At 41.4% G+C, this 15972-nt stretch overlaps 1 pseudogene across 1 annotated transcript; it reads left to right on the forward strand.

Moving 5' to 3' along the window:
* The first annotated feature begins 3956 nt into the window (after positions 1–3956).
* LOC311590198 (large ribosomal subunit protein eL34-like) lies at positions 3957–4342 on the forward strand (annotated as a pseudogene). Its single transcript has one exon. The product of its transcript is annotated as a large ribosomal subunit protein eL34-like (transcript).
* The last annotated feature ends 11630 nt before the right edge of the window (positions 4343–15972 follow it).

The following is a 15972-nucleotide window of genomic DNA, read 5'->3' on the forward strand; positions in this document are numbered from 1 at the left end:
AATGTGTGTGTGTGTGTGTGTGTGTGTGTGTGTGTGTGTGTGTATGTGTGTGTGTGTTGGTGCACAAGTGCCATGGCCCTGTGTGGGGTTCAGAGGACAACTTTGAGGAAGTCTCCCCTTCTGCTTTGAGTTCTGGGGACAAAACTCAGGTTTGAATGGCAACCATTTTACCTGCTGAGGCCTCTTGACAGCCCATGAAAAGGAATGAAGATGGGAATTACACTCTTTAAACTAATTTCAGAGGAAGGAAGAAGAGCGAATTACTCTTGCTGGCTTGGGAACCAGAAAGCTGACAGATCAGAGACAAGGCCATGGGTCTAGAATCAGAGCAGGTCCTGCCACCATGTGACTTGGAAGTTAACTCAACACTGTATCATGCTTTTTGCCTTTAAAGTGTCCACCATTCCCACCCACCGCCACTGACGGTGATTATGAAAATGAGACGTGGGCAAAAATGACTGGCTAAGGCAGGCGATCGGTTTCACCACCTGCTTGGTTTTCTCCTGCTGTTGAAGACCCCCCCCTTTCACTCCCTAACACCCCCAGCTTCCTCTGTCTGATGCAGCGGCTCTGAGTGGCTCTGGGCTCATGTTCAGCTGAAGGTTCAATGATTTTCTTCAAAGCTCCCCTTCCCACAGTCAAGGCGTGAGCACAGGGAAGGTGTTTGCGATTCAACAAGGCACTTGTTTGTTGCTGATGCATTTGGTGGTTTCTCTCCCTTAAAACTAGATTTAAAACCGGGAAACTTAAGAATAAAGATTGGTGAAAATATGTTGTTTTCCCCTGGGAAAAAAAAATTAAATTTAGCTGTTTCAATTGGAACCAATATAGATATCAAAGCAAATAGAACTTAAGAATTTATTTCAAGGTTCTATGGTATTTTTAGGTCAAAGTTATAATAAGGTTTATTTCATGTCTAAATTTAATTGAAGAGTAAATGAAAATATGGTAAAAGACTTTGCTGACATTTCAGTTTATAGAAATACACAGAGTAGGAAATTGCCTTTTAATGGTGGAGGGCACTGAGGAGCCTGGATTCATGGAACAGGACTAACGGAGACAGACAGTAGCTAAAAGGCATATTAAAAAAGGCAAGTGTTGCACCTACAGTTTGATTGAGGACCCAGATCAAAAGAAATCAATACAAATGCTTTGGTTTATTTTTTCTCCACTTTCACTGAAATAGTAGTCTCTAATACAATGAAAAACAGTCACCAAGCATATTTGAAAGGAAATAAGACAGATGATTCCCAAGGTAATAGGATTCCCAGAATGGGGTTCATACTTAGTGTAAATTTACCAGAGCCTTACTGCAGAGTCTTGTGGACGGGCAGGAGGGTGTGCCCATCTGAACTTAATGGGAAGAGGATACGTGCGGAAGATACTGACCCTGCTACAGCTGAAGCGTTTTTATTTACCGTGGGCTCAAAGACAGCACAAAATATGAGGCTTAACTTTGGCATGAAATGCACTAGAGCTCAAACGACAGAAACTTGTGTTGAGAACGAGGCGTAACATGACAAAGGCAAAATTTCCAGGATAGCAGTAATAGAGTTTATAGATGGAAGTGTTTGCTTGGTGTAGAACTACCTTGGGTAATGTCTGTGCTACTGCTGCTGGGAGGGCTATGCTTATGTCATCTTTTCCCACCAAAAGCCACGAGAGAAAATAATTGAAAGCATAGGGTCCTGAAGGCTGAGAAGCAAGTTCAGATTGAACAGTGAACTCCTCCTGACAAAGAGAGATGTATCTGTGCCCACAGGGAAAGGATTTTAGCCTTGACCAGATATACTAAGGATTCTGGTACTTGCAGTAATCATTGGAAAAAATGAATAACATTTTTTCATCTTTCCCCAAAAATATGTAGATCTGAAGACGCAAAGACTGGTTTGCTACCATTTGAACCCACAGAACCTATCTCTGTACCTTAGGCCGAATGAAAATAGCATCCACCCACTTTCAGCTTGTTTCATCCTCAAAGCGGTGTTCTGCCATCTATCCCAGGAGGCTCCCAGGGGGCAGCGTTACAAACACACCCAGATCTCCATCTCTCTCTTTTTTTTTTTCCTGAGCAAATCTATTTCTGATTATGTCCTCAAACGTGTCTTCAAGTTGAGGACACTACAATGCTGCCTGACACTTATGAAGCATGAGGCAGTGAAGCCATCCTCGGTCAACTGGAGTTATGGCTATGGATATACAGGATCAGGTATCCAGGGAGGTGTGCATCAAAACGGCCAAAGAGCTGTGGGTGGAAGTGAAATATGCTGCCTTCCATCCAGAACATTCTTTTGCCAATGCTACCTCACCTTAGAGAACTACAGTGATATGCTCCTTATCTCAGGCTCCTGTGGGGTAATATGGAGCAGGTGTCTTGCTATTTTCACCCACACCAACCACCTGGGTGTTACAGTGGTGCTCTGAAGTACCCTGCGAAGGCTCATGTGTTGTAGGGCTTGGTCCTCAGCCTGTGGGACCAGTGGGAGGTGGTGGAGCCCAGAAGGTGGAGCCTAGGGGAAGGAAGGTAGACCACCAGAGGTTTACCAATGAGGTGCCACATCAGGGATGTGCCTGTCTTCTGCATCCTGACTCCTGTGAAATGAGCAGCTTTGGTCTGCCACATGCTCTACGCCAGAATGTTATGGCTTTATCATAGGCCCTAAAACAATGGCGCCAGGTGACCATGGCCTGCAACCTTGGGAACTACGAACAGGATAAATATATTTTTCCTTTAAGGTGAATTATTTCAGGTATTTTGTCACGGTGATATAAAACTGACTATCACAAATTCATGCTGAACATATAGATGGAACAAAATATGAAAATTTCCCTTCTGGGATATGGAAGTTAGTCCTCAGCATAATATAACTTTTACTTTGACTAATATGCAGTCACCATTTGACTCTTCATCACAGTTGGTTATGAGCTGCCCAATAAGGGTCTAGGAATTGCTCATAAGCACTGAGCCATCACTTCAGGAGGATTTCCAGGACCTGCTGGCTGCCAGTCTAACTGAAAAACTTTAGTTCTAAATTCAGCCAGCAATTTTTTCCCTTAAACAAGGGCAGACAGTGGGAGAGAAAGACATCCAATGCACTTCTTTGATCTCTGTGGGTGTGCACGGGTGCATCCCCCAACCCCAGATTCTAGCTATGGCTTCCCAGGTTCTCCTAATCAGGCATGTTCGAACATTAGTGAAACGTTCAATGCACTGGGAGTAGGAACCAGTGTAAAGACAACAGAGCTCCCTAGCTCGACCTCAAGTCTCTCTGAAGCAGAGATAGAGTGAAGACACAGAATTGGTGATAAATAGGCCTGACCACTTTCTAAATGAGAATTCCAAAGATTGTAAATCATTTGAAAATTCAAGTGATGGCCTGGGAAAATAAGCCCCAAATTAAGAAATATCCAATGAGAGATGGATTAGAGGAAATAAAAGTATGATCTTAAAGTCGGATCCATGGGACAATTTCTTCACAGCTAGCTGGCTCGGTCTAGTTGGAGGAACAGGAGCTGTGGGGTCCATAGCAGACTTGAGAAAGGACTGGAAAAGAAGAGCCAAGGTTTTTTTGGTTTTTTGCTTTGGTTTTTCGAGGCATGGTTTCTCTGTGTAGCCTTGGCTGTCTTGGACTCACTTTGTAGACCAGGCTGGCCTTGAACTCACAGTGATCCACCTGCCTCTGCCTGTCGAGTGCTGGGATTAAAGGCGTGCGCCACCACTCCCGGCTGCAAGTTTTTAATATCATGTAAAAAGTTCATCTAGAATCCAGGGTGATTCAGCATCTTGCTCTGTGCCTATCATTTAAAAAAAATCAGTCTTCAATGGAAGGATTTCAAATGTCTGCTCCTTTAAAACTGATAGGTATTTAATCCATAGTCTTTTATGGATTAGATTAAAAGAAGGTGCAATTTTTGACCCCTATTGTAGAAGTTTTGGTTTCTTTAAAAACTCAATTATGGTCCTCTTCCGGGGACGGTGCTTAGAGACACTCAAAATAGTCCAGCGTTTGACATACCATCATAGGCTCTCCTACAATACAGGCTTTAACAAAACTAAAGAGCCCCTGGCAACAGAATTGTTTCCCTGTACACCCATAAGGTTGGGAAAGCACCTAAATCGACATGTGGTGTGTGCCCAGGCCGACTGTGAGGGGTTCGTGCTGTGAGGCCTAAAATCCTGATGAGACTGTGCAAGACAAAGAAGCACGTCAGCAGGGCCTATGGTGGCTCCATGTGTGCCAAGTGCGTCCGCGACAGGATCAAGCAGGCTTTCCTTATTGAGGAGCAGGCAATCATTGTGAAAGTGTTGAAGACACAAGCACGGAGTCAGAAAGCAAAATAAACACGTAGCTTTTGTAAGTAATAAAAGTCAAGGGTTAGTCTATAAAAAAAAAAAAAACCTCAATTATGTTTGATAAACATGTTTTTGTTTTAATCCCAGGCATAGGGTATGGAGGCTGCTCCAGTTTGTCCACAGCTGATAAAAGCCTCAGGAGAGGGCATGTGACCTTTGTCAGCTGGGAACTGCCTCATGTGGAGGTGTGGTCTTTGCCAGTCGGAAAAAAATATGAGAGGAAAGGGGAGGGGGAGGAGAAAGAGGGGAGGGGGAAGAGAGATACTTGGAGGAGAAAGAGAAGGATGCTGCTGCATTTTCTGTTGCTGGCTGAATATCCTGATAACGGAGATTGGTATTGCTCCGCCCCCCCAAACCTGATAACACTAAACAGCAGAAGCAGCCAAAGAGAACTCTGCCCCTTCTCCCCTCTCCCCTTCTTTCTCTCCTACCTGATATTGGGGTGTTGGAAGGGATTGGGGTGGAGGAAGGAAAAAGAAATATAAGAAACCAAAATAAAGTAAGTTTTAAAAAGATCAAAGCCTATAGTCTTACTGCTAGCAGATTCTACTTAAAGCATAGAAAGTATATCTATAGTTTGATACAAATATATTTTGCAGGTATATCGACTTTTATTTTTTCCATTTGTTCCCAGCTCTTTATTTTTTTCTCCTAGGTACTAGCTTATTTTTTTTTTCAACTCATGTTTGCAGATACTTGAAATTAATATAATTGTACCAAATCCATGAATTCTGCTGTGTGTTTGTGTGTGTGTGTGTGTGCACGCGCGTGCGTGCGCACGTGTGTGGTCACTTAAGACTCTTTTCTCTTGCAGGTTATGGCAGTGGTTGCCTCCTGTGATTGCTGACAGCAGCTATAGCAACAGCCAGCAGCACAATGTCTCAAGACTACGTAATCCACTAGAGTGTATGGCATCTCCGTGCTTCAGACAACAGCGGGCAGTGCACAGCAGGGCAGGGGCTTCGACGGTTCCACGGAAGGAAAGCAGAGTAGTACCAGCCTCAGGCACTAACTCCAGCATCTGTAGTCACTACTGCTGTGTTGCTCTGTCTGTCTAGGAGGAATTTCTTTTCCCTGCAAGGCTGTCTTTGTGGTTACTTGTAAACACACTTCATTTGCCTAAGCCCCTCAGGAAGAGAGGCAGAGGAGGGTCTGTGGTTTTCTTTTCTTGGGTTTCAAGTGGATTGTAAGCTTCAGTCCTTTGCACTCACCCTCTACTCTGAAGATGATCAGCGTATGTGGCTCCAAAGCACACCACTCAGGAGAATTATAGAATCCATAGACACGGCATGAGCTGGTTGCCTTTCCCTATACACCAGAAAACAGAGCATACAATTCTCCTTTGGAGCCATCTCACCTGGAAAGGGATACCAGTTTATTACTGGAGACAAAAACGCCACTGAGAACTATCCCAGCTAAACCCATGTGACTGACTAGCTCTTCCGTAGCTCCTTACGTGTTTGCCTTCCGGCAATTTGTTGCCCCTTCAAGTTCAAAGTCCCTCTCATCTATCTCGTCAGTTCTATGGAAACTATTGCCATTTGCTGAGATGGCATACAAGGTCAAGTCTAACCAGTCTTTGAATGACTCGTCACTGAGAGTTTTGCTGTTGTTGCTGCTGTTTTCTAATCTGATTTTTGTCAGCTTCATTTTTCAGGAGCCAGCCAAAGAAGCCTACCTAGGGAGGATAATGATACGGTTTCATCTTCCAGCCACATCATTTCCCCCATGCTTTCATTGTAGATTTTGAATAGTGTAACTTACAAGGAAAACTTTAGCTTTAAACAACCGTATGAAAAATTGAACTTGCATATGCAGAAAAGGTGTGTGCACTTACATGCACACACCAGCGTCCCAGAATAGAGAGTTAATGGCACCTAAGTCCAAAAGTGCCTGGAGCTCAGCCCTTAAATTATGTTTCTAGCTGTCTGTTCATGTGTCCCTCAGACCTGCCCTTTCCTGCACTGACTTCAGTCCCAAGACAAGTCTTTCTAAGAAATGACCAAAGCAAACACATATACTCTTTCTTTTAGATTAAAAAGATAAGTAGGTGAATTCTTACTTTTCTGCAGTTGCTTGGAGCTGTCATGCCCTGGTTCCGCCTGGTTGGTCAAGGGTCATGTCCACCTTTGAGCCTGGTTCTGAGAACATGGAAACGGATGGTGCTAGGCCAGACCTTGCCTGTACTTCTGGATACAAGGAAAGATGGGAGATGAGGGAAGGAAGTTGTATCCCAAAATAAAATAAAATAAAATTGTATTTTTACTGGAAAATTTAATTTCTGGAAATAAAACCTTTTTTAAAAAATGCACTGTGTACTGTAGCTACTGTGTTGACATCACTCAGCTTACAGGTTTATTTAGCCAATAGAGGCAAAAGCTGGGTTTATTTCATCTTCTCCAACGTATTAATTCATAAAAATAAAGAAGTCTGGTGCCAAAGAATACTTTCCTTTATTAAGCCTGTTTTAGAATCCAGGAGTGAATCTGCATAAATAGGGTTAATATTGATTTTTTTTATTAACCAGTGCCACACAGTCTGAAACCCTTCACGACTTCTATTACACACATCCATTTCACTGTAAGACCCAAGCTTGTCAATTTTGCCAATGTGAAGTGCATTGCCACATACATGGTTCATCATGTGTTTCATTATTTTATATTTGGCACAAGATTTTTTTATTGCTTTTTGTAATGAAAGTGACTAGTTGTCATCGTGCAGCTATAAATCAAAGTTCACCTTGACATTGAAGAGGCTTCGCTGGAAATAAAACTATGCAGTTCTGTGCCAGATTCCTTCACATTACAGTGAGTGGTGCAGGTGGGCTCTGGTCCAGCCCCAGCCTCTAAACTGATCAGGGTGATGCTGGCCTGTAATCCTAGCATTCAAGAATTAGAGGCATTTGAATAAAGAGTTTGAGTTTTCCCTTGGCTCCATAGTAAGGTTGAGACTAGCCTGGGCTACATAAAATACTGTCTTAAAAAAAGACACACACACATAAAACAAAATAAATTTTAAAAAATCCCAATATGCCAGGTGTGGTAACACATGCCTGTAAAACCCCAACACTCTGGGAAGCAGAGGCAAGTGGATCTCTGTGAGTTCGAGGCCAGCCTGGCCTACAAAGCCAGTCCAGGACAACAGCAAAGGTTACACAGAGAAACTCTGTCTTGAAAAACAAAGCAAACAAACGAAATCCCAAGGCCATAACTTAGTGAGCCTGCCTTCATGTTTAATGCAGAGTAAGAGAACCCTTTTCATAGTGCTTTGGAAGGTTCAATTAAGACACGTGACCATCTTTACAACATTGGCTAAGGTTCAATTAATGTTGGCATATTATATAAGATCTAGATGATCGATCACTAGTCCTTTTGGCAAGTACTTTGGCAACTTACTGTGGTATTTGAAGGTAGCCATGATGGTCTGGGATTTACAGCTTTCATAATCCTAAATGCATTCTTTATAATATAAACAGAACAATTTTAAAAAGTTAAACATTGCATGGCATTTTACGTGGAGACATTCTAACTCCTAAATTATAGTGAAAAAGAAAGATAAACCTATAAAAGGAATAGAAAAAAAAACAACATTCACTTATTGATGCAAAGAAAAGAAAAAAATGGGAGTGAGGAGATGCCACCCTGGTAAAAAGCTCTGGTTGCTCTTCCAGAGGTCCCATCTTTAGTCCCCAGCACCCACATGACAGCTTACAACTGCTTGCAACTCCAGAAGTTCAGATGTCCCTTTGGTGTCCATGGTCAATGTATACACATAGTGCACCTACACACGTACAGGCAAACATATATACGCATAAAATGTAAGTATTTTAAAAAGTATAGATACTTGAACACATAAGCCACTGAAGGACAAAAAAGGAGCCCCTTTCAAGGGACCCGGCCCCTCTTAACTGCACCAAGCTGCCAATGTGACTCTTTTAAGATACGGATCATTTGTTTCTTCTGGCTTCTGCCACTCACTATACTGGACTCTAAATTTTGGCGTCTGCCTCTTCGGCTGCTTCTTCCCTCCGCTTGCTCTCTCCTGGGAAGGTGTCTGCCTCAGAGGCTTCTGCTCTGTCTGCTCCTGGAGCCCGTGGCTGCTACAAAACTCACACTAGAGCATCAGCAGCTTTCCTGGCCCCCATCACATGGCAAGGGGCACCTCTCCTCCTGATTTGGGACATTTCTCATTGACAGGTCTCTTGGTCCCCTTGGGTCTACCCTAGATTGAAAGTCTTGTCACCAGGACATTTATCCTTCTCTATCCCATCTGTGCTCTCCATTCCCACCCCATACCCCCTTTTCCTAAAGTCTTCTTGCTCGGTTTGCTCCTGGAGCTTGTTTCCCCCCTCTTCCGATTGACAGCTTGGTTCAGTTAAGAGAGGCCAGGTCCCTTGAAAGGGGCTCTCCCTTTTTGTCCCTCAGTGGCTTATGTATTCAAGTCTCTATATTTAAAAAAAAAATTTACATTTTATTTTATGTGCCTGCTGGAGTCTGGGCTCCATGGGCTCGTTATATCTTTTCCTCCTCAGACTTAGATTTCTTTAAATCCTCAACATCTTACTGAAAATGGCTTGGCCTCAGTAAGGTTCAATGGCCATAGATGGCACAGTCAATTTTCAAGCCCTCACAGATTGTAACAACTTCTGCCCACAGCACAAACCTATGATCCCCAAATCTCTTCTCTCTAAACTTTCTCTGCTTTCCTGTCTCAAAATCTCTTTTCTCTAGGTCTTTTTTTTTTTTTTAACACTTTCTAGTCCCTCCTTCTGATCACTAAATCTAGTTTTTACAGAGATTCAAATATCTTTTGTGTATGGGTAATATTAAAAATGGACACATGGCTTTTCTACTTTATATATATACATATGAATTTTATAAATTCAAAAAAATTTAAATAGATTTTTTAATTGAAAAATTCAAAAATTTAAAAATTTATAAATATGTATTTAATATATGAATAAAATTTATGACTTTATAAAATTTTATAAATTTATTATATATAAAGCTGTCCTTGGAGCTGGCCTATTGTCCTCCCTTTCCAGACACAAGCATTCATGTTTAAAAGTTTCCTCCAAAATTTCTGTCCTGGGTCAGGTGGGTCACTTGACTTTGTGACAGGAAGGAGACAAAACAGATCAGCCCAGGAACAGATATAGTGTGCTTTAAAACAGCTAGAGAGCAAACTATTTCCCAATAGGCATTGCTTGTTTTACTCTCTAAATAATCTCTAAAACTTGCTAAAGTATATACTTTATCTCAAGATTTTTAAGATCATTGTGTAAACTTTCTGTATCTCAGGATTTTTAAGTTCATTGGGTGTGGTTAAAATCTGTAAACTATGTAATAAAAAGTAAACTTAAAACTTGTAATAGACATCTATAGCTCTCTAAAACATTGGAGCATCATCTTCAGCCTTCTGGCCCAGTGTATCTGACAGACATATTTGTGAGGCAGGAACCATTGAGGACTTGCTTACCCTGTTTTGGCAGAGTTTGGCAATCAACAAACAGCCAAAACACTATGAATGTAGCATGAATGTAATTCCTGACTGTTCTGTGGTTCTTTTTGCTGTATGTAGTTTATTTTATATAGGTGTAATAATATAAATGTATATGTAAAAAATAAAAAAATTAACAAAATATTTGTAACAGAAAGGGTCAACACTAAAAATCTAAGGCATGCTTGAAAATAACTTAGATTCAGCACATGTTTAGGAAAATATTTATTTTAAAGGGTATGTGCCTGAGGGTCTCACGTTGGAGTAAATAGCAACCATCTTGGCTGATGATCCCATCAGCACGGGAGCAATATGGGTGGCAGTCATCTTTACTAAGGTTAAAGAAGGCCAAATGACTTCACTGCCATTTTGGTTAAGGTGCCATTGGTTAAGGGTATAAACCAATAAGGTATCACCTCAAAAATCTTCTTAGACCTACTGAGCTCTTTGCTTATCATTGTGTCCTTTTTCACACCAAGGAGGCAACAGTAAGCCCCTAAGAAATTTTGCTTTAAGATGGATTTTTGTGAGGATTTTTTTGTCCTGAGAGTAAAAAATGACAGATGAGGACAAAACAATGAACAAGAATTATGGAAAATAAGACTGAAAAACAACATATATTTAATGATTCAGGTTTATAAATTCCTAAGGTTATAAAGGTCTACTCAACTCAGATTAACAGAAAGTGACTTTGAGGTTTATGTCTGAACATTTAAACCTTTGCTGTACTCAATATCAGGTTTCTAAAATTTTTTTAAAAGATAAGGAACAATATATATTAGATAAATAAAGTTTATGAACTCTTAGGGTCTATTTAGACTAGCAAAAACTGACTTGAAAATAAACATCTCACTTGGTAGACCGCTATCCTTCCTCCGAGTGCCATTGGGCCTCCCCAACAAAGGGACATGGCCAAATATGGGGCACCAGAGATCCTGTGAAAGTCAGTCCCCAGTCTCCACTTAGCTGTGGAGAATGTTCTTTCCCTTGGCTAGATCTGGGTAGGGGTTTGATGATGACTGCCCGTTTTGTCCATGGATGGTGCCTTAGATCAAGCAGAATCACTGGGCTCAGATCTAGCCATCATAATGTTCTTCTTGTAGGTTTCTAGGACCCTCTGGGTCCCCCTACTTGCCTATCCTCTATATTTTCCTCATCTAGAGTCTCAATAGGATGTCCTCACCTCTATCCCCGTTTCCTGGTAGGTGCAGACTTTCATGGGACCTGTCCCTTGGGCTAGTGTCTGGTAATAAGTGAGTATATACCATTTGACTCTTTCTGCTTCTGGGTTAGCTCACTCATTATGATCATTTCTAGTTCAATCCATTTGTCCACAAATTTTGGAAAATCCTTGTTTTTAATAGCTGAGTAGTATTCCATAGTGTATATGTACCACAGTTTCTTTATCCATTCTTCTACTGAGGGGCACTTAGGCTGTTTCCATGTTCTGGTGATTATGAACCACAGCCACCGTCATAGGGAAGGGGGATTGGGGTGAAAGTGGGAGGGAGGGAAGATTGGGAGGATGCATGGGATGGGATAGAAAATGAGATGTAATAGGAATTATTTTTAATTTTCAATAAAAATGTGTTATTAAAAAAAATTAGAAGTCACACAGTGAAATAAACATAATTCAAATAATCTTGCTCCTTTTATTTTTTAAACAATATTTTCCTCCTTATGCATGACATTTGAGCAGACAATAAAGTTTTTTAAATTAAATTCAAACTGATAACATTATTCTTGATACTAGAGTTTTGTTATTATTATATGTGAATAGTTACTTGTACAGAGAAAAATGTATATTATTGTCACTTCATGATAACTCATGTGCTGGGTGTGTGTATTTGTGTATATATTGGTGTGTATGTAAAATTTCTTAAGAGTGAGAGGTTGGAAATATACTTTTTAAACAAAACACTAAGCAAAAGTACAAGACTAATCCAGTATGTATTACCAATAAGCTGTTATGCTAACAAGCACTTATTTTCAATAAAAATTACATTGTAAAAAAATAAATAAACATCTCACCTCTTTGTTTTTGCTAACTTTGTTAAGCTTTAACTTTTTGAGATAAACTAAGTCTTACAAAAACAAAAAGCAAAAACAAACAAACAAACAAAAGAAAAGAAAACAAAAAATCCTGTGATCTTCTGTAAAGGCACGCTATGAAAGGACCAGAAAAACAAGGTCCTCAATTGCTCCCTGACCTGAATTTATTGTTTAAATTTTATTTTTATGCTAAAGGACTTTTAACTAAGTCTTCAGTTCAAATATCTAAGATTCAAACTTAAGGGGGGGATAACACTGTAAAATCCCAGCCTTATAAAAGGTACTAACCTGTTGCAAACTGTTAAAGATAATTAAGACACACATGTCAATGATCAAATTCTTAAACGTGCTTGGAGCTAAATTTATTGTCATGCCGAGTACAAATACAATTAACGTGTAGGGACAAGCTTCAGGGAGTCGTGACTTGGCTCCATCTGTCCCAGGACAAGTGGACTCTGGGATCTCTTTCCTCCGCTCTTGGGATGCTTTTCCACACCTCCAACTACCAGGACCACAGGCCTGAAAGTCTCAAGTCTACTACCAAGATAAAGATTTTTCCCCTAAACGCCTTGACTTTATCTTCAGTCCCAAGTCTATATCTTTCCCAGCATTTTTCCACTCAGCTGACAGACATCATCCAGGAATCCACTGTGGCCTGCAAACTTCTCTAAGAGGGGCTGCAACCCACCAAGCCCCAGGTGGTCCTGCAGAACCAGTGACCCTGGACTTGCTGACAGGCATGGCGAACCAGTCCAGCCGTGGGATTGCTCCCTGTCTCTTCAGATGCTCTGACAAATGCCTCCTGCCAGTGTCTGAATAGCCTCCCTCCTCCAGCCTTTGACCAGCATTCCAGCCTTCCTGGGCCCTGACAATACCCCTCCCTGCAAGGACTAAAGCAGTCAGAGGCTCTCTACCTTTATCATCAACAAAAGGCTGGAATGTGGGGTTTAAAGGCATTGCGATTACCCAAACTCCAACGGACAGTTCATACGTCCAGAAATAAGCTCTGTTTGGACTGTAGGAGGATTTTGGGGTGTTAGATAAAAGCCAGCATCCCTCATGAACTTGTGGAGCCAGTTCCCATCTGCCAAAAAGAGAGACTTCCCTTACCTCTGGCAAAAAAAGGCATGTGGCTTTCCAATTATCATATGTCTGTGGCACCTATTAGTATATCCAGGTCGATGCCTGCCTCTAGGACCCATCAGACCTTACTCAAAAGTACCTGTTACACATTTAAAAGTCCCCACCTGGTCTCCTGGTCCTTCCCTCCCCTCAGAAACTTACCCTCTTTATAACCCTTGCTAGTCTCACCTTGATCTCTCTATTCCCTGTCTCGTCCTACCCTCCTGTCTCTCAGAGATAGTTCCTTCTAGTTTTTTCTATCTCTACTCTGGACTCCTTCGGAAGCTTCTGAATCTTTCCACTCTCTTACACCCAATAAAAAGCTTCCTTTTAACCATAGCATGGTGCAATTATGTCAGCAGTTTCCTTACTGTGTTCCCTCACATCCACCTGGCTGATACCCTTGCATACAGGAACTGATTACAAAAATCTTTACATTTGTATTATTTATTCTATAATAATTATTAATTATTTGTGAATTTGTATAAACATGGACACTCACGGACACCATGCCCTCGCTCACTTGCGGAAGTCAGAGGACAGCTTGAGGATGTCTGTTCTCTCCTTCCTTCATGTAGCTTCTGGGCTCCCGACTCAGGTCATCAAGGCTTGGCAGCAAGTGCCTTCACCTGCTCATCCACCTAATCCTAGTTGTGAGAACTTTAAAGTTACTAAAGACTCTACCACTTGTCATATTGTAACTTGCGTAAACAGTTACACAAGGTCACAGGGAGAGAAGAGAGGAGAGAGCCAGGCTACCCCTCCTGCCTGCCTGGGTCTGCACAGTTGCACTTTCTCTTTCCCAGAATCTCGTTCTAGCCCTCTGAGGGTCCTCTGGCTTGACTGGGCTCCATGGCGTTTCTATTTTAGCTTCACGAGGTGAATCTGCTTTGGAGTCTGATGTATTCTGTCTGACCTTGGGCATGGGGCCCAAAGTTGGTGTCCCCAACTTTGTTGGGGTACGGTTGGTTCAGCAAGAAAGAAGAAATTTTTCCTGGTGTTTATAAGTTGAACTTTCTGTCTCGGAGACTGAAAGGCTTAGCATTTCTACCAGGACATAATTTATGTGACTGACAGGCTAGGGAAAATACTACAAATTGATACAAGAATAGTATTCGGTATAAAGGGATGGCCCTTCCATGGGACTGTGTATTTGACCAGATATGTGCATGTGACATTTCCTCTTATCTTTTTCTATTGACGTTTTTCTGTTTGAAATAAGTGGATTTTCACCCCACTAGGAGATACTGATGAGAAGAATTCTATAAGATGTGGAAAACAAAAACATGAGGAATTTAGACACTCATTGACAATCAAAATGTTACAAGAAAATGATTATCAATAAGTGTCTAAATTCCTCATGTAAGGAAATGCTTCATGGTACAAAACAAAAATTTAAAAATTGCCTAATGGGATAGGCTTCAATTATTACCCATTTTCTCTTGTTTTACTTTAAACTGGCTTTAAAAAGAAAGGTAAGTGAGTGCGGTGGCCTGCCCACAGTTCCAGTGTTTGCTGGTGGAGACAAGGAATCCCCAGAGCAAACTGCCTGACTAGACTAGCCGAATGCGAGAGATCTGGGTTCATCTAGAGACCCTGCCTCCGAAAATAACGTGGAAAGCAATAGAGGAAACACTCCTGACATCAACCTCTGTCCTCCACACATGAATTTACACCTGTACACACACATGCACCCCTACACATATGAACAAGAATGTACACACATACACACACACACACACACGTGCACATGCACGCACGCACATGCACGCGCACAGATACACAGAGTGACATACATCTTATTTTTTTAAATGCATAGAAGAAAGCTTTTAAGCAGTCTTTATTGTAGGCTCAATTTTCTTATCAATTATTTTTTATTATGAACTTATTAAACGAGCCTACCTCCCTAACAACCTGACTATCCCAAAAAAATCTGAAAAGGACATTAAAGAACACTATAATGAAACCTTAAGGATATCAATCCGGAGGAATGATTCTCCTGGCGTAATCAGCAGGATTTCAGCAGACCAGCAAGTCCATCAAAGTTGCTGCTGGAACCGGGGAGCCTCAACTGGAGTCCAAAGCCTTGAAGCCTTCCCTGGAGCAATTCTCTTTAGAAGCTTCTTGAAGTGCTGGGATGAACAGCCAAAAAAACCAAGTCCCAGCAAAAAGCCCCCTCTCCTATTTTAGGCTCATGTACATAAATTCTCTCAGTCTGTTCAAGGATATTTTTCACCAAGCTCCCCCACGAAGTACTTCGACTTCTAAGTGGAAAAACATCCGGCTTTCTCACATCTAAATGGTAAACATCCTGCCCTCTTCTCCATCCCACACTTGGGATCAAAACAGAAACAGGTTTATCTCCCCTTCATTTCATTTTTTTTTAAACCGGTGGACGTGATAAATGTGAACCACAAGACTGTTTGACACAGTGGACAAGATGTGCATTCAGAAAAGAAAAAAAAAACCAAAACCAAAACAACAACAACAACAACAACAAAAAACAACTTAACACTGTAGGAGCTCCTGGATGAAAAGAGGAGAAAAAAGAAGTGGGAAACCAGAACAGTGCACACCGAGAAACACAGAACCTTGGCTCCCTGAAGGGGGTACAACAAAGTGCAAGAGAGGCACTGTGAAGACCCAGTGATAAAACTGCAGCTTCCGAGGCCCATGAAAACATGCAATTCGATGAGTGCTAACTGTAAAAAGATGAAACACACAGTTACTGTTTAGTTTGCATTTTTTGTATGTGTATCTATCATGTTCTTAGAAAGAGGGAACTCCTGAATGCTGTGTCTGTGTTTTCTCAAGCCAGAGTGGTGTGCACTTACTCATGGCAGTGTGAAGTTTGTGAGCCCACTGAGACCCCTCAAACCTCCTGATTCAATTACCTGTTTTTCACCCTTTCTAATTTACTAGCAACCCCCGCCCCCTTTCTGTCT

Source organism: Acomys minous, assembly GCF_964271855.1.
Source record: "Acomys minous genome assembly, chromosome: 19".
NCBI classification, from domain to species: Eukaryota; Metazoa; Chordata; class Mammalia; order Rodentia; family Muridae; genus Acomys; species Acomys minous.